This window comes from Seriola dumerili, unplaced genomic scaffold (genome assembly GCF_002260705.1).
Source record: "Seriola dumerili isolate Sdu_G_001 unplaced genomic scaffold, Sdu_1.0 BDQW01000017.1, whole genome shotgun sequence".
Classification (NCBI taxonomy): domain Eukaryota; kingdom Metazoa; phylum Chordata; class Actinopteri; order Carangiformes; family Carangidae; genus Seriola; species Seriola dumerili.
This window is the reverse complement of record NW_019174272.1, coordinates 8,180,118-8,199,174: the sequence shown is the minus strand read 5'-3', so window position 1 is coordinate 8,199,174 and position 19,057 is coordinate 8,180,118. Positions and strand designations below refer to the sequence as shown.

Genomic DNA, 19,057 nt, shown 5'->3' with positions numbered 1-19,057 from the left:
CTTGGTTTACAGATTGCTGCGATGCTTTATTGAAGCTTGAGACGTTTATAGTTGTTGATGACCATTTCAGAGCCTCTTATTATTCCACACAGAGTGGCTTTTCTCCTACATCAATAGCATGTTTTTTTTTTTTAAATAATGACACAATCATCTAGTCTCTTGTGTCTTTATCTGATGGTTGCTTTGCCATTATCATAGAGTGATAACTCAGCATTATATATTATGTGCCCCCCCCCAAAAGGTTATACGGTGTTTTCTTATTCAGTACAGCTGCTTATATGCACCTAACAAACCATGCAACTGAGTTAGACAAGCTTCGTGGGGGGAGATCAATTCAGCTACAGCAGCTAAATAAAGTTAGAACAACTCTATTGAACTGTGTGATATAGCGTAACAGTGAACTTCTTTTGGTTCTCACTCATACATGCTCCTCATTGACTCTGTCTCTTGTGAATATTTACTGTATCTTTCTGACTCATGAAGTGAAGAGAATCTGCCTCTCTGTCTGGGAACACAATGCTGTCACAAATGCAATTACCTCTCCCCCTGTTTGGCCTGTCTATGTGGAAATGAAACACATGCCACAGAAAACAAGGCCATTCAGCACATGTACAAGCTTGAATAGGTCTGCAGTCAACAACCAGCTTCAACCATTCATATTGCACAGCCGCTAATGGAATGGAGATGGCTTCTGGCGAATGGACGGCAATTACTCCTCTAAGGCTGGCGGCTCAGGCAGCTCATTGTAGTGCTGGCTGAGGAGTTGCCATTTGGGATAGGCTTGATTGACAAGAACATGTTTAACAATTAGCCAGGGCAGCTCACAATAGCTGAGCCTGCCCTGTACCATCTGACTACAGGGGGCTGATGAAAGGCTGGGCTCAGACAGAAAGGTTATGGTGTATTTATAATTTACTGAGAGTTGTGGTTTCTATAGCTTTCTCAGGGTAAAAAGGCTGCCAGGACTCAAAGAGCTGGCCTCTTTTATAAGCAGAAAGGAGGCTAGGATGTGCGGGGCTGATTATACGGTACACAGCACTGCGTGTGGTGTTGTTTCCAAGAGGAAGAGCACAAAATAAAACCAAGGCAAGGGAAAATAAATCATAGATCTCACTGCAGTTTTCTGTTTGTTCAGGTGTGAAATAATTTACAGGGTCAGACCTTTAAATGAAAAGAAATGAACAGAGAGGGGAAACAACTGTAGACACGAAGACGATGAATATGTAAAAGAGACTCCCAGCAAGATGTACTGAAGGGTAAATACATCACCTACAGGCGTATTATGACACATGGATTTTTTTAGATCGTTTTTTTTTTTTTTTTTTTTTGAAGACTGAATCTATTTCTTTATTATATAAGGTCGAAGGGATTCATACCAATACACCCAAAGAAAAAGGAGAATAACAATAGAAAACAACATATTGTATTAGAAGAGAGAGAGAAGGAAAAAAAGCATGGCACATGGATTCTTCCTTTGACATCTGAATAGAGTGCAATCTTAAAAATCACTGCAAAATAAAATATAACCAACTGGATGTATTCTTACAGTTATTTTGCAACATCTGCTAGTAACATAGTACATTGACATCTTCACGTTTGTAAATGATTCTAAATATCTGAACAAGAAAATCCTGCTCACCACTTTTTCTCCGTTTGCAAACGGAGAAAAAGTGGTTCGGGAGAGAAATGATGAATTCTGCCAGAAGTGTCAATATGAGTTTATCTTGTAATGTGTCTCCCACCCCTCCTGCTCTTCTGAGTCCTTGCTGATACAGCATCTCAGGAGACCAGGACACTGGCTTTCATTTCAAAGTTCCTGCGGGCACGAGTATTATGCTGTGATGTCTCTGTCCGCAAATATAACACTACGTCGAATCTATCAGGGGTCAGCTGTTGCTCCTGCTGGATCCACTGAAGCTTGATGTGGAGTGAGGCCTTTCTTTATATACAGAACATATTTTAATTATTCTAAATCCGTGGAATGACAATCAGCTGAGTTTCACAATGTGCATTGGTGAGTAAACATTATCTGCTGGGGTTTGACTGACTCTATTTTTAAATGATACAATTATATTCATGCAGAAGTTGCCAGTGGCTATTGTTTATACTATTATTATATTTAATATCCTCTAAATTTCTAGACCTCTAAATAAGTAATCAATTTCCCAAACCTCTGATACAACATTTAGACCATTATAAAACTCTCTCTCTCTGAAAAAGGTTATCCCATGTTCAAAAGAACTGTAAATACTCCAAAATATTATTCCAAATTTAAATTGACAGAATGTGCAAAAGACTAAGACATTCAAACATTATTCTTTCAAAATATTAAAGGTCCAATATTGTATGAAGTATGAAAGCGCTCAGTCCACAGAGAAATGCACACAGATCACATTCAGAAACTGCCTTAAAACAAACAGTCAGGACCGCTGTAGCTTTGTGATGTCACAACGAAACAGTCACTGCTCTCAGCCATGTCCAAAGCCCAGCCCACCCACAACCACCTCCAGCCTTCCAGGATTTGGTTTCTCTGAGTGTTTACCTGAAATTTGCTATATTTTTATTAGATCACTCAGAAAACACAAGATGGGCTCAGAGGCTCTCCTCTGATTGGTTCACCGACCTGTTGTTACGAAAGCTCTTGAGAGAAGCCTGAGAGAGGAGATTGAAACTACAATGAGATGATTTTTGGTGCTTAAAACCACAAATTTATATTCTTATGGATCACCACTTCAAGTAAAGCACTGGAAAAGTGTAAAATATGACGGTAAAACAACGGTAAAACATAGATATTAAATAATGTTTTACTTCACTCAATATGATAATTGTGTTGATTCTACATGTGGATTACTTTTCCAGTAAGTGAACAAAACTCTACCAATTCATTTGTATGTTGCATCATGACAGTAGCAGGAGTAAGAAATTAATTGGACAAGATTAAAATATTCAGATCAGTATGCAAAACAATTATTAATTCTGACACGCTCTATATGTAGTCTGACTATCAACCAAATTGCAGCAGGGAGTCTTGCCAATATCTGCAGGCAGGTTTGCAGCACTGAGTGGTCTCAGCTGTGGTGAGGCCCCGGGGGGAAAACGTGTATCAGTCAGTCACCACCCGCACTGCTTAGAGCAGGCTGAACTGTGTCACACAGCACTCTGGTGAGTTTGTGACACTGTTTACGGTTGTAATGTTTCCATTCTGAGGTGGGAGGTGGCTTTGAGAGCTTTTGTCAGTGTGAGGCTCAGAGTGGGAGGCTGTGGCTATTTCCTGAGAGCACTCTGAGTATCATTGCAGACCTGGTACATACAGTACTCGGAAAGGAAAAAAAAAAAAATATATATATATATTTGCCACACTGCAGCAACTGATTTTTAATAAAGTCCTCAGCATGTTTGCCAAAGAAACCCTTATAACCTCCAGTTGATAATCACAGTATTCATTCCTGCCTTTTCCCTTTAATCCTAATTTAACATACTTCAGTTTGGCACAACTTTCTGTGACGTGCACTGATTCGATTAATACACTTTTCTGTCCGCCAAAACATGATGGGAACCTCTGTTCTGCCAGAAAAAGGCTAATCTGAGTCTACATGGGTTTACCCACACAATATGCCCATGTGCTCACTTTGCCATCAGAAAATGAAGCTGCTTTATGAAATCTGTCTCATTGTCATAACAGTCCAATCCATCAGTCCAAGAAATTCAAGAGTGCACTCACGTGGTGGCCGGCTTGTCTCAGTGACATTTATTAAACTCACCAGGAACTCCTTTCAAAAGTAATGAACCAAAAAATTATTCTATGTTTTTTTTCTTTGAAGTCTCGTCTCAATAACCACCTGGGCTGGGCCTCGAGGCATCTGGTCATAATCTCTCTGTAGTGAGGAGAATGGAGCTAATTAAACTCTAGCAGTACCAGCAGCTAGACAGGAGTGGGACATAATTACACTTCCCTGGGTCCCCTTTGCATCCCAAGTGGAGTTAATACAGTGTGATGACAGCTTACAGTACAACAGTTCACTATTACTTTGGGTTTCGATTTTAATTTTCATCCACTTTTTTGATTAAATAACCGAAAATGTACCACTGTATATAATTCACAAATTAATTGTAAGAGTACAGTGGCCATTAGCAGGGTTCCCACGTATCCTGGAAAACCTGGAAACCTGGAAAACAGTTTACCAGTATTCCAGTCATGGAAAACACATAGAAAATGAGAGAAAAAGTAAAATGTCCTGGAAAATTATATCAACGTTCTCCTGTTTTCAGGCAAAGTTATGTTCAGGATCATGTTGGCATTCTAATGGTAGGCCAGTATTTTGAATAGGCTGCTATCAGTTTTCTTTGGTAATGCTGTGAACGCACCCTGACATCCCATCATATGCTGCAGATTGGATGATTTACAACTTCAGTGGCCGAAACTCTGAAAAATGTAAGTTACATTATCCTTCAAATGTACGTAAGTCGCGATTGACTGCTAATTGTGGTGGTTTTGATTATTTTTAGAGATTAACGTGTTCTTCCCAACTAGGTTAAAACTGTTGAATAATGGGTTAGCATGTTTGGTTCAGCTGCTTTTTAGCTTGTTTTGCCTGTAGCTAAAGGTTTAAGGTTTGTGATTCAACTGGCTAGGCGCAAAGGTTTCAAATGTGTTTAGGCCATTACTGAGAGTTGGAATAATAAATGAGAAGCTGGGGACAATACAGTGAATGGGAGCCCAACTACATGTTAATCAGACACCGGATAAATACTTGCTAATGGCACTTTTGACTTTGCTTGCATCTTTGTGAACGTCACTTCAAACCCAATGCTGCGTGTGCTCAGGTAAAACAGATATTTCATGTCATAAAATGACATACATTTAGCTGTAAAGTAAGTCAGGGTCAGGTAAGTCAGGTTATAAGTTAATGATGATGATGATAATGATAAATAAAGATGATATTAAAGTCAGATCAATTTGTCATAATTTCATAATTAATTAAGAGTAGATAAGTATAGCGAAATATAGACTGCACTTATTTTAAATCAGACTTCCACAGATAGGATAACAAATAACATATTGGTGTATGGCGTGATTCCTGTCTGTCATATGATGATGATCTGAAAATGTCCTGGAAAAGTCCTGGAAATGGGAACCCTGATTAGGTTTTCAAACTGTCAAAGGTGCCTTCCTAGGGGAGGGTGGCAGAAGGGGCATAGGGGGTGACGTGAGGTGAAGACTGTGCGAGGTAAAAGGGACAGGTGCATACAGGTGTTCTGAAAAAAAACAGGAAGTTAGTTATTGTAGCTGTTGTAGTTATTGACCAACACAGTCAAAGACTGGAGCTGCAGTGGCTGTGACACATAACTCTTCAGAGTCAGTTAAGGTACTGTAAATGTCCTTAGAGCCACAATTTGTGTCCAATCTGAACACTCAGACATGGTACACGTTTTTTAGATTCAGTTTGACTTACACTTTCCGAGGATGTCATTATTTCAGATGTCTATTGCAAATAAATCAATCACAGAGAAAAGAAGATGCTTCTTGTAACTCCAGAACCTTTCTTCAGTATCAAAGTAATCCAGTGATAGCTGAAGATGAATTATCTGTTGACTAGGATGCATCAATTACCAGGAGCCTTACAGTATGCTGAATCTAGTGCCACCCACTACTCTCATATCACAGTGCTTCCATTTTTTCCAGATGGTAACTTTGCTTCATGAAAAAAAACAAAAAAAACAAACTGAACTGAAGATGAGTCGGTAAGCATTATTTCAGGCGGCAAAATAACAGGTGCTGCTTCAAAGCAGTTGGTAGAGAAAGTCAGATGTTGCTTTTAGTTTATTTTTGGGAACATCTGCCCCACTGATACAAATATGAAACCTGGACACAGCACAGTTGATTAACCCCACAAGCCATCTGGATTTGTAGATACAAATGGATTGAAAGGGAACTGCCACACTCCAGATGTGTCGGCTTGTTAAATATACGATTACAATACATTTTATCATCATCATCGTATCCGTTCTATACAGTGTATTTCACTGATGAGAGAGGAGACTGTTCTGTAGCCTGAATATTTTTTTTGAATATTTCTGATACTCATACGGGAATGCTATTGCAATAGAGCTGAACATAACATGTTTAAAGAAAGCTGAAAACAAGTGCACTCTCTAAAACACAGTGTGTAATTTTGGGAAACATTAACTTTCATTCAAGGTTGTGTTTTGTTTGTTTGGGCTGATCCGTGGGTTATGACAGTGACTTTGATAGACTCATATTAAATAGCAGGGGTACGCAAAGCCACACTCATCCTAGAATAAACATTGTTTTTAAACCTAGAAAAAAAGAGATTATATAAGGTTCATCTTGCTACACTTTGGTGCCTTCAGCACCTCTAAAATAATCTTCATACCGTCTGTTTATTCACAAATGGTGAACACAACGTTGTTAGATTCATCAGGTTGCTGGCAACTTTGTGAACTTTGTGAACAGAGTATACAGTATGTTAATGTCATCTGCAGGCTACAATGAGTTATCATGTCCCGCTTCGATAAGCCCAGAGCGAGTTAGTTACCGATAAGCTCAGTTCCTTTGGGAACAGCAGCCCTCTCTGTCCATTCATAACATATCACACCAAGAATTATCTCCTGGGTAATGGATGTGGGTTTGTGTGTTTTTGGGGCCGAGGGATGGTCTAATGTATTCAACGTACAGGGACATTCAGAACATACCTCAGATTATATCTTAAGTATTTCAGACATACAACCAATCACATCACAAGGCCGAACCTCTGTAGTGCTCGCCTTGGACACCTCCTCCTGCCTGCAGCCCTCCACAGTGAAAGCAGTCACCTTGAAAAGGGCAGGAATGTCGTTATGAGGCCGCATCGAGCCCCAGCCATCTGTGGACACCAGCCATTTTGGCAGCTTTAAAATCACCAGCGTGCCCATGTCCATCAAGCAGCAAATGACAGTGGCTGCTTCCCATATGTGAGTCCTTTCCAACAAAAAGAGTCATTCCGAAGATGAGGACAAATCTTAGGCCTCTGAGGACCTCTGATATTACACTATAACAAATGGAAACAGATTAACGTGGAGAGTTATTGGATAAATGCCATAATAAGGAAAGCTGTAGCAGCCTATGGACCAGGCACCATGTACAGCACCAAACAAAAGCACAATACAGTATCGTTCATTGCCTTCTGCATATGTAACCACTCTGGAAATTTCATCACTAAACGTGTCTTTTTCTATCATCTCAACAGAAGGAAATGCAATTTAAAGGCTGCTGGGTAAATACTTGTCACTTGGTCTTGGGAGAGGCAAGTCTTGGTAGTCTTGGTCCTGACTTGGTCCGAAGCTTGTTTGGTTTCAGTCTTAGTTACTTTTGCCTAAACTGTGGTTGTTGTTAGCCTCTCCTTAGGTAGGAGGCTGCTCTGTTTGCTCAACCCATCCCTGATAAATGACTGATTGACCCTCTCACAACATGTCAAACTAAAACATGGGAGGAACCATCTGCTCTCCATCAATAGAGGCTGTGTAAAGGCAACAATAGCATTGGATATTGATTGGGCATTTGTCTTTTTCAATGCTTGCATTATTTAGCGGCTGAATCAATCCGTTAGGGCTTTTATGGACTCAGGTTTACTTACTCCATGGTTCATTACTGTATATTCCAGCCTGCATCCGTCTCGGAGAGGAGAGATGCGCGAGAATAGCTGCAGCTATAGAAGTTCCGTGTGCAAGACTCAGATCAGGTATTGTTTCGGAGGAATTGCTGCAGCCATTGAAGGACTTACTTCTGACATATGGCGAAGAGGAGCAGCTCTGCATATTCTTTGTGTTGTTGTGGAATTAACTGTAGGGTTTGCATTCAATCAGCTGACATTATAAAACATGTTCATGGTTTGCATTTATGCATCGGCGTGCTCTATGCATATATTATTCAAGACTTATATTGCCTTGTTGTTACTTCAGACCCTGCTCATCCAGGCTATATCTGTAATTTACACCTCAAGAGATTGTGTGTTTGGTAAGCATACTTTATACATACCGTTTAACAATGACACATGGCACACTTCTCTGCCTGAAATGGCTTTGGAAGGATGACATGACTTTCGGAGCATCGGTTTACCTCCGAGATTTGCTGCTTTGGTGTTCAGGGCCAGAGGGATAAGTAATTAGACAGACCTTGTCAGCTTGCCTATTATCCATGTGAATCATAAACTTCATTAAAAAACCTCTTTCATGAGTGACTGCAGATACTCCCACCTTAATTTGAGCACATTTTGACAAGGTAATTAAGAACATTTCAGATGAATTGTACGTTCCACATCCTTTTGCTATTGAAGACAATTGACTTTTATGGAGAGGCATCAAAAGCTCCCTCTGTGGACAATGTCATCACCAGGAGATACAATGATGCTTTACAAGCACAGATTGGCTCATCCCATCCATTATCTGAGCATTAGTTAATCTGTGCACGTAATTGCCTCTGACTCCTGCTGAAAACTTGAAATGATCTGACAAGGCCCAAGTATTTGAAGAATGCTAGCACGCACTGATTTGGCCTCACCAGCAAATCGGCAAGCATATCAAAGACGAAGGGCAGCGTCTGGATGGAATCAGCTTTTAACAAGCACACTTTAAAGGGCCTCTCCATCTATCGGTCTCTCCATCAACATCCTCCATTTTATGGATGTGTGAGGAGGAGATGCAGGAAAAGAAGGCATGAAATGAAGTGATGGGCCATGGGGAGTGGCTCAGATGCAGCCTCTCAATGGAGGAGGGGGCCTTCAGTCCAGCGCTTTGAATCACTCATCATCACACAAGACTTGAGAGGGAGGGAGGGAGGGAGGGAGGGAGGGAGGGAAGGCAAGCATGGCAATGTTTCTGTTCAGTGTGAGATATCAACCAACCGGGGAACATGTTTTCAAATGCAGATGTCCACAGAAAGTCATCAACAGGGAAATGTTTACACCAAGAGACCATGGAAAAACACAGATCTTAAAGAGATAGTTTGACATCTTGGGAAATATCCTTATTCACTTTCTTGCTTATAGAGTTGGATGAGAAGAGTGACACCACTGTCATGTCTGTGCTGTAAATATGAAGCTATTGCCAGCAGATGTTTAGCTTAGCTTAGCATAAAAACTGGGAACAGGGGAAGACAGCCAAAAAACCCTTCTCTACAGCTTATTAATTCACTTAACTTATTGTTTTTTTCCCAGTGTAAAAACGGGGTTTTATGTAAATCGGTTGAATCTAGAGGTGTTGGAAGGTGGATATATCACCTTTGGACGGAGTGGGACTTGCTGTTTCCCCTGTTAAAAATGCAGGTGAAGGCTATTACAAGCTCATTCAAGCTGCAGCACATCAGTCAAATGTGCGTTAAATAAAAGTTCGGGATCGGGCTCTGTGTCACCAAACACACAATGACTCAGTGACTTAGGGTGTACTGTGCTAGATGCTCAGATTTCCACCACTCCTCCAACACACATTGCTCAAAGAAAAAATGATGCACATTATGATCTGGAATAGTAGTTAAAAACTCTAGATCTTATTTTGTTTGTCTCTTCCAATTAACCGGCTTGTTTTTGCTTGACTTACAGGACACTGTAAGCTGTGCCAGAAGCCTGTCAGTGTTGCATTTCCTCCTTTGCTGATGCTGGGTTGATAAGTCATAAATTATTTACTGCACATGTAACCCTTCAAATACCAACGGAAACATCTTGCTTCATCACATGACAAGTTGTAATTCATTAGATAAAACAAATGGCACCTAAATTACTGTTAGAAATGGATTGATGTCACAAGAGTAAAAGTGTGTAGTGTGAGAGATTTCGTCCTTCACATTATAATGTTGGCTCTGTATTTCTCTGTTGATATTCTTCTCACTCACCCAGGAGCTTTGAAAAATGACTTGCTACCATGTGATATTCACAGCTTTCAGATCTGGAAATTAATGTTGGTGTGAATAAACATTGCATAGATAGTGACACCAGAGTTGACTCTAAATAAGGAAAAAGGGAAGCTCCCTGCTTGTTTTAATATATGCTGCCTTCTTTGTTTCTCATAACAGTTTTGTCAGCACGAGATGGTTCAGCACATCACAGGGAACTCAGACCATTTGATATTCGTTGTGATGTTTTAATGTTTCTCTCTCTATAACCTTAAAAAAAGGATGAGACATAAGCATGTAGTCTGATTAGCCTGCGCCCCTTAATCAGCATTTCCTGGCATTTCTTTGAAACGGGTGAGACTTTTGGATATTATACTGCAAAAAGGCATCCCATGGGTATAGAGATTGCAGAGTGAAGAGCATTTCAATTAAAAACAGGGACGTGTACAATTCCCCAGACGCAACCGAGCTCACACAACTCATTATCTCAAGTGGATACAGCGAGTTTGTTCATGGCTGTCTTCCAAGTTAACTGAACATTTCAGCGTGAAGTCCTGTGACACAGGTGTGCATGTGAATCAACTTGACTTCACTCAAGCCGCATTTCCACCACAGGAACTTTCCCCAGGAACCTTTTGAGGAACTATGCGTTTCCACCACAGGAACCAGGGTGTAAATTTAGTTCCGGGGTAATTGATCAACCCCCAAAAAGGGTACCTGGTCGGGGGGTAGTACTTTTCAAGGGTTCAGGAACTTTAGGGGGTGTGGTCTGCTGTGCTGAACATTTCTGACTGGTTGAGTCCTCGCTGCATTTTATTTCACCCGTGATGATTAAAAGGCCGCAGGGAGCGAGCTAGCAGGCAAACACATTTCCTACACTGCGAAACAGGCCCGGGAGAAGGTAAAAAAAAAAAACTGAAACAGGACTTCAGAAAATAAAGGACCACAACAACCGGAGTCACTAGGGTTGCCATCTGTCACGTATAATACGGGATCCTCCTATATTGAAAATAAAAAGCTGCGTCCTGTATTGAATGAAGATGGGACGCAAATTGTCCGGTATTTTCGTTCATGTTATGTCCTCAAAGTGTTGTGAATAATGTAATGTCAAGTAATAATTTTGCATAATCTTCCCGGCACTTTAGGCTGCGGTGGAAATGCAGGCAACAATGGGCAACAGGAACCTTTTAGTTCCTGAAGAGAAGTACCAGGTACTTTTTGGTCAAAACGTGGCTTCAGAGTACACATAGTGTTCTTGTTTAGAGTTTTAATGTTTTATCATCTGTCATTGGTGGAGACGGCACATACTGTAAGGGAATGTAATGAAGGGACACTGGCCAGCTAGCAATATCTGTTTCCTTTCAGTTCCACAGCACGTTCAGCCTATGGACGTGTAGTTATAATTCTGATGCCTAATCTTTTTATGAGCTTACCAAAATTGAAATATTTCAGTCATATGAAATAAGTGCATGTATACATAATTTCAAGGCGTTATTTGTTGGTATTCATAATGCAGTGGTTCTCACAGCTCAGTCAGTCTATCAGGGTCTGATCAACACCTGCTGAATGCTGTTTAGTAGCTTGTAGGAAAAAAACCTGCTTGGCTCTGGTGCTCAAGCACCAGGACTGATAACTGCTGGATTTAAAACATGTTCACAGTCAGTTCTGAATGCAGCTGTAACACATGCAGGATGATGATCTGTTTTGGTTTTGAAATGTCACTTGTCTGTAAACTCAGCTTGTTTTTTGAATATTTACAAAATAAAAACGAATAGATACTTAGGTTTATACCCTTATAGTTAAATAATTTATAATGTTTTTTTCAATAGACAGAAACAGACTGAAATGAGCTACCTAAAGTTTCCCTAATCACAAGTCACCACACAAGCTGGAAGGAATACTAAATAAAAGTAGCTGTTTGAAAGTAAAGAGATGAGTTATATGAAGTTAATTCCCAATGTTCCACCAACAGTGCGGTAATCACACAGCAGTAATTATATTATGCTCCATATGAACAAATGATGGGAGAAGTGTACTGCATTTTTATGATGTTCTGTGAAGAAATTTCAGGCAAGCAGGTTGATTGGCAGTCAGTTAATGCCAACCAGTGAACCAGAGAGGCTACAACATGTCACTTTCCGACACCTAAAATAATGCCCTTGTTCTTTTGTTACATTGTTAATAGTTCTCAAAGTTTTGGCCAGAATTAAAGTTCAGTTCAATTTGATATATTTTTTTTTTTAGCTTTTTTTTTAATAGCAAGAGTCATTGGCCTCTGTAACTTGAATAAGGATAGTAATAAGGACAGTAATGAGAGTAGGAGAGCTGACCTATCAATGGTGCCAGATCTAAAAATAAATGAAATCATGCAAAACTGTACTTCTATAGATAAATCAAAGATACTAGCATTTATGTCTCATATGTCTCCAGCACCATGACTCCAAAATGTCAATAATCTGATGTGTGTGATTGTCCATAGGAAGAAGCCATTAGCTAAAGCATTGATTTTTAGAGCAGGGTGGCAGATGTCACATACTGTATATGGCTGCGTGCACATGAACAAGACATAATGGTATCCTGATAAAAAGTGATATAATTGTAAAAATGCTCATAATGACAAGAGCACAACAAAACATGACAGTTTTGAACTTGCTATTAGTCTCTAAACAAAAATATATGCAAATATAGAACACTAAAAGCAACATAGAGACTTGTTTGTTTCTATCAAGGTGAAAAATATCATGGCAGAAGAAGAAACAGAAACATCAGAACACAGTTTTGTATGTTTGTGTAGCTGAATGCTGTGATCGATACACCCCCCCTTGAGTCAGTCAGTCCGCCAGGCAATCTTTCTTTCAGTTATGTTCAAAATGAGATACCCACATCAGTCTGTTTTTTGGCCAAGCTGTTTCAGTCATTCACACAGAATAGTTTACACAACTCTAGATGGACTCTGGTTGACCTCAGGCTATTCCTATATGCAAACCTGGGGCTTCTGTTTGTTGCTCCAGGATAATTTTCCAGACAGATTTGTCAGCTGTTGTGGCAGGATGAGGCATAATGTGAAGTCTGCATGACCTCAGCACACCCTTTCATCATCTCATCTGGGTTTTTAGTGGCTCACTGGCTCCTTCTCCTCTGCCCTATTTTCCATTTTGACCACTGATGGAGAAAAAGCCTAATTGGTAGTAATCACCCAGTTTCAGTAAAGGTTGCACTGATGGGGTTGAAAATGAGTTGCTACTTACAAGAGGCATAAAGATGCCAGTATACTTCAACAGAAGTGCTTTTTGGAAGTTCAAACAGCGTCTGAATCCTCGTCCTCCTCCTCCTCCTCCTCTTCCTCCACAACTTTCTGATGTCAGAATTGGAGAAGTGACGGCATCCAACAATTTCAATTACTTTCTGAAACCAACAATCTGACATTCACTTCATGTGGTGATTGGCCAGCTGTTTGGAGGTGAGAGAGTATCCAAGGTCTCTCAAATTCTTTGTTTTCATTCTTTACACATCAACATATTTCTGTCACTTTTTGTGTGCACACTGATGCACGAGGGGTCAATTGATGTGTCTGGTCAAAGGCTCAGAATTCCTCACAGCATCAGTATTTTCAAAAGGTAAAAGTAGTTTCACTTAGAGAACTTGACCATGATCATTTACACATGTCCAATCACTCTTCCATTTCCTTCTCTGGGTGTCCAGCCATGCAGAAGCCAACCCAAGTTTTGCCAACCCATGATATGTTAGTCTGAAGAGTCAGTGAGCAACAGGGAGTGGTTTAGATGTTGTCAGTGACAAGGAACACTGGATTCAACTTTGAATTTGAGAAAGTAATGCTAATCTTGACACGTTGCCTGATTTTTCGTTTTTAAATATTATGCAGGGTTTTCTGTAGTGCGTTTTCATGGCCCATGATGGAGTAAATGTTTTTAGTGTTTTGAGTTCACCAACCTGTGAATATATTTTTGTCATGTCACTCGTGAAGATCTCATATCTTAAGCCCATCTAAATACCAGTTTTAAGCCTCCACATGCTGCATTTTCCCATTTATTGATTGTATTGTGTAATGCCGTTGATGGAAATCTGTTTACTGCTGTTAATAGCTTTTATGCTTTTTATGGCTGATGTTTTCTGTAGCCCCGTGGAGCTTATCACGCAAATGGTCCAGCTGCAATTAACTAACTGCATGTACAGAGACAATTAAATTAAATTAGCAATTACATTACCACTACATCAAAGTGCTCTGTGTTAAGTGCTTCCTCTTAATGACGCAGGCTGCAATTTTATGAAGGGTCAGTGCCAAATGGACTTTCCAAAAATGCAGTCCTGAATACCTGTGTGTGGGATGTCATTTGAGGTAGAAGATAAATCTTATTTGGTATTTCAATTTTATTATATTTCCATAATACTCTGATATTTAAAGGGCCAGTAACCTGTAACTTCAGCATGTCACCCCTTTTTGAAGCTCTGTATCTTTTGTGCTTGGTTTGTTTACAGGTGTATTTCACAGATTTTTTTTATTTCTTTATTTACTTAAACATTTTTAAAGATGAATTTTCAATTCATACATGAAGCCAAACATTTATTTTCTGTGTCTGTGGAGGCTTTTATTGAAGGCTAATTTGTCAAAATAATGAAGTAATTTTTTCAGTAGTAGTAATCATTTGGCATGATATGGAACCGATTAGTTTAATTAGTGTAAATGTTTTCACTTATACTTCAGTGATTTGCAATAAGACAGCATAAAGTGAGACCTTGTCATTAGCAGAGGTGCATTCAGCATGACAATACATTTTCCAGTGTGAGCCCAAGAGCACAAGCATTGTTATCATGTTTGTCTCAATGGAAAACAAAAAGTGACATTTGGTTTGGTTTGTTTTGCTAATGCCTTGGCTGAAGCCCTGGTTATGAAGATGCAGACTGCAGGACAGAGTCTTGAGCAATCCTTGTATGTAACACAATCACCACTTGAGCTGGCAGTCTGCTGAGCAACACCTGTTTCTCCTCCAAATCATCAGATCAGTGATTCTCTCACATGTTGAAAAAAGTCACATCAGCATCGATGATCCTCAAAGACAGAGCTGACTCCCTGCAGATGTTTTTGTAACAGGTTGTTTGCTGTTAAATTAAGGAAGAAATTATCCCCAGCCTCCCCCGTCTCCCTCCCTGTTGTATAGTTAGTGGTTTGTGATTAGCTTTTCACATCAGCAGATCAGTCTCTTAACTCAGAGAATAAAGGTGACAATGTAACCACATGTTCTCTGTTGCATTGAAACAGTCTCTCTGCTTCGTTACACATTCTGCACGTGCAGGGAAACTATAAAACACATTGTGGATGGATAGCGCAGTCCATTGAAGTGTGTACGGAATGAGCAGCAACCCCAAAACAACAAACTACATACAAATATACACTATTTGCATAGAAAGCCACTCCAAGGCATGCAAGGTCCTGAGGCCTGCACCCAGAGCTGAAGGGCAGCTGAAAATCAGACTTTAAGATCATAAGATGATCAGATGATCCCTGTTGAAATGAAGCTGAATCCTAAATTAATAGTCTGGGTTATTTGATGTGGGTTTGTATGAGGTACTTATCCACAGTCATTGTATTACCTGCAGTAGGTCTGGGTCAGCGAGCTCCCAGTTTGGAGAAGCAGGCAGGTGTACTGGCACAGAAGCTGAGCAATGTACTGCTATGGATGAGGACAGTGGATAACATTTATTTTAGGTGTCAAACAGCTCTTTATGACTCAAACAGCTGATCTGTGGTGTAGTGCAGTGCGTAAGTGTGCTTATGTGTAGGAACAGTTGAGGAAAGGGCTAAAATACATTCGTTCTGCTGTACATTCATGCATCATTTCTTGGCTGAGCAGGGGTCCTGACACAGAGGCTCTAACAAGGGAAAAAATGCATCATCGTCTGCAAGGAAGTTGGTTTTTCTTTCCTTATAGATAAAATACCTGGATCAAGAAGCTGTGTAAATGTTTATAACCTTCAAATCTAAAAGAGTGTCACTGGTTGGTGAAGGAACCTCTTGTTGAAGGAAGATGGAAATGACTTTTTACAAGGTGCTCATCCCGTCACCATGCTTATCTCCACATCCACATTTCAACAAAGGCAAACAATACATTGTACTGATGTTATTCTTTGTGTCTTTCACAATCTAGACAGAATATAAAACACTGGCAACACAGAGAGGCACCACTACTCCTGACTCTGTACTTGTCATCTTAGATGTGACATCTGAGGTTCAAGCTGTCTATACATGAGGTCCTCTGAGCTGTAGCAGCAATATGGCTTCCACTTCTTCTGATGTGACGTTTTTGTAGTGTTTCCCATGTTATTGTGACCTTCAGGCATTCGTGCACATTCGAAACACACAAAATCCGTCACACTAATTATACTGAGGGATATTGACTAACAAAGTACACTGCTTTACAGTCTTACCCAGAGGTAAACAGAGCGTAGAATGTAGGAGCTACAGGAGCTCAATTAAATCAGCCATTTTATCTTTGTTCAGTGCTGTAACACTGTTGGAATAGTCTTTTTCTGCCCTAATGTATTTGGATCTCAGAGCAGCAGCCAAAACTGATAGATAATATAGCAATGGAACTTTGTTTAATAGTTTCCTGCAGTTTACTTAGCTTGCAATTTATAGCAAACCATGTTGTGATATATAATTAAAACAAATTATGCTTATTGAGATGATTACAGCCACATCACCCATTAGTATTGTCAGCTGTCTAGCTGGTACAGTGAAAACAATGTGCAGTGGAGTCTGAGCATTGCTGCTACCATATGGAGAAAAAAAGAAATCAACACTTGATCAAACTTCAGCCTCATTTTGTGTTTTTAACAATACACACTAGAAATAATTTCTTTTCCTTATTACTGACACAAAAACTTGTGTTGCTTCTGTTAGCCGCACCACATGAAGCCTAAGTTAATGCACAGAAACTACAGCCTGTTTCACAAGCTTAGTTAGCTATTAGGTTTCTGACCTTCTGGAAATGGTGGTTGAGAAATATTGATCTTCAATTTGCTTTTAGTGCCGGGCAAACTGCTAACTGCAATTACACATATACACATTTTCAATTATCCATGAGTAGGCTACTCAGTGCACATATCCACAAGCACTTAACACACATAGATATTTACACACACACACACACACACACACACACACACACACACACACACACACACACACACACACTATTGATTTTAAACCGGAAACCTGGATAAAGAAACCAAAGAAAGACGGCATTACAAGGAGCTTACTATGTTACAAAAGGTGATGGGTGGAATCTGCAAGAACTAGAGACTTACCCTTAAATTGGTATTGCACTTACACCCACACAAATGCAGCAACCATGAAGGCTATTGTGAAAAAGCAGTACTTGACATGGGCAGCAGCAAAGCAGGTAAAGCCTACTCTAAAGTACTAATGGATTTTTTAGGCCAGGGTCACTGCGGGTCATCAGCAGTGAAGATGAGGGGTCAGGCATTCAATGGAGGTGTTTCAGTTCAGGTCAGACCTTGGCAAACTACTCCACCACTGACACAACTGAGACATTAAAGGGTTTCAGGGTAAAAGAGAAAAACAGAGGACAGATGCCTTAAATGCCTTTATTAATGTCCAATTAAACGCAAGCTTTCATACACCCCTGAGCATTACAGGAACATGTAAATGATGATAAATGGGACTTGTGTAAATGTTTGATAGTGTCTCATTTCCATGAACACTGTACACTTGGCCATATGGCTCAAGGCTTACTGGTTCAAACGTCGTGCCAGCCCACAGGAGCACAAGTTGATACAGCTTACTCTGGTGATTTCATTTGGCCTCCTGCTATCTTAACAAAGGCTCTGCTTGCCTGAACACTGTAGGTTACAAAACTGAATTAAAGCCAAATGATGTTTCTAATATTATTGTGTAACAATCGTGTCCTAGTTATTAGATAACACTTTATAATAAGATACAGAAAATACTGGGTAGTTACCATGGAACAAGTAAGGAACAAACTATTAATTACCAGATAAGTGATTCTGTATAGTAAATAATGAAAAGTTGCTTGAAAACAGACTTGAAAGATGAATGATAGTCAATTTTATTCCTACTGTCAACAAATCTCAAAACCACCATTGATTCTTCTGAGAAGTGTTGTCTGTGCACGTGAAACCTAATGTATCTTAATCCTCTGTGCTATAGAGTGCCGTTAAAACAATTAAAACCACATCAGTGAGTAACACTGGTTTCCCCGGGTGACATGTTCCTTTCGTTACGATCAGCGTGGGCGCTGCAGTTTATTTTTAGGCAATCCCACATACACCGTTCTGCTGCTGGAAATACTCACTAGAGCACCAAATGCCTATTAATCCACGGCTATAACAGTCCCCGACAGACACACTATTTACTCCTGTCTGACTAACCTTTGCTAAAAACTACACCGTCCTGCTCTGTTAGGAACTTTTTTAGCTGTTTTAATTTTTTTTCTCTTTGAATATATTCCTGAACTGTTTTTAAAGTCACGTCCTCAATAAATTTTGGGACTGAAAGCCACTGACAGAGTTAGGAAGTCAGACAGCATTGAGAAAATAAAGAATATGGCCAGTCTTATGCTTTCATTAGTAGATCCCGATTAACCTGATGAGGCTGAAGTACTCCTTAATTTCTAAAGACTTAAATATTGTTTGCTATTTTTATGCACACCTTCCTATTACTTAAGATTTTCTCTCATCCCACGAAACTGAAAAGCTGAGTCTTAACTGGGAATTCATATTCATTTCTTAATAACTAAACCACATTCTCAAAATACATTTTAATCATCTTCAGAGCATTTACATGTTGGCGTCATGTTCTATGTTGGTTTAACATACCATTCACACAACTGCACAGAAGAGGAGAATGAGAAGGCCCATACCTGACGTCAGTGTTTGTTGCTATAACTTCAGTGACACTGCTGTAAACTCGGGAGTTTGAATAAACTACTCCGTGCATGCTTCTAGAAGCTGTGTTTACTTCCATGACAGCACGGTCAGCTTGAAACAGGCTTCACCCTTACTCAGGACTTAATTGAGAAAATAGTCCTGCAGCAGCCTTCTCCTTTAACACCATGCAGGGGGTACCGTTTTGGGTTCAGAGAGAAGTTAATGGCTCAGAACATCTGTTACGCA

General features: G+C 39.9%; 1 protein-coding gene across 1 annotated transcript in view; it reads left to right on the top strand.

Moving 5' to 3' along the window:
- galnt9 (polypeptide N-acetylgalactosaminyltransferase 9) overlaps positions 1-19,057 on the top strand; it is an 85,343-nt gene that overhangs the window by 51,400 nt on the left and 14,886 nt on the right. The gene's annotated exons all lie outside the window — the stretch shown is intronic.